At 42.9% G+C, this 779-nt stretch overlaps 1 pseudogene; it reads right to left on the bottom strand.

Moving 5' to 3' along the window:
• Positions 1-372: 372 nt before the first annotated feature.
• On the bottom strand, positions 373-469 carry LOC132051321 (small nucleolar RNA R71; annotated as a pseudogene).
• Between the last annotated feature and the right edge of the window lie 310 nt (positions 470-779).

The raw sequence follows: 779 nt of genomic DNA, 5'->3' as shown, positions 1-779 counted from the left end.
AGGTTGCAGTGCCTCGTGTGGCAGATGTAACTTCAAGCATTGTCAAGCCTATCATCGAAGGGCACTTTGAGCTAAAGCATCCTATGATTTAACTACTTGACTCTAGTGGGTAATTCACGGGAATGTTACACGAGGATCCTCAGTGTCATATCCATTCTTTTTTGTAGATTGTTGATACTTTTTGCTACTTTTGGAAAGGTCATTAAAGAATATGTACGCGCGGGGCCGACAACGTTCCCCTTTCTCTCCCTCGTTGGGGAATGCAAGTAATCGGTTATTAGCAGAGCCCGCCAATTCTATCACTACGTGGGATGATTTGGTGATGAAATTCTTGACAAGGTTCTTTTCAATAGGAAATACAACTCGCCTCCAAAGGGAGATCATGTCATTTAGGCAGAAAAATAGGGAAAATTTGTATCAAGCCTGGGAGAAGTTCAAGGGTCTTCTCAGAGATTGTCCTCAACACCATCAGACGAATGAAGTTCTGGCACACACATTTATGAGAGTCCGGATGCCCAACATAAGTCATCACTAGACAACCGCCGCGCAAAGAAAGGTGCTTGATCTGAGCTATGAAGCATTATTCACATTATTAAACAGGTTTACTCAAAGCACTCCAGAATCGCAAGATGACACAACTAGTAGTTTAGTTAAGAATGCACCTGGTGTTTTTGAAGTGGATAATTTTACGACACTATCAACACAGATTGATGCCATGCGCACTGAAATCAATAAGCTAACTGTTGCGCAAGCTCAACCACAGGTGCATGCTGTGCAGC

Source organism: Lycium ferocissimum, chromosome 3 (genome assembly GCF_029784015.1).
Source record: "Lycium ferocissimum isolate CSIRO_LF1 chromosome 3, AGI_CSIRO_Lferr_CH_V1, whole genome shotgun sequence".
In the NCBI taxonomy this organism is placed as follows: domain Eukaryota; kingdom Viridiplantae; phylum Streptophyta; class Magnoliopsida; order Solanales; family Solanaceae; genus Lycium; species Lycium ferocissimum.
Note: the sequence above shows the minus strand (reverse complement) of the source record. Positions and strands in the feature narration are given on the sequence as shown.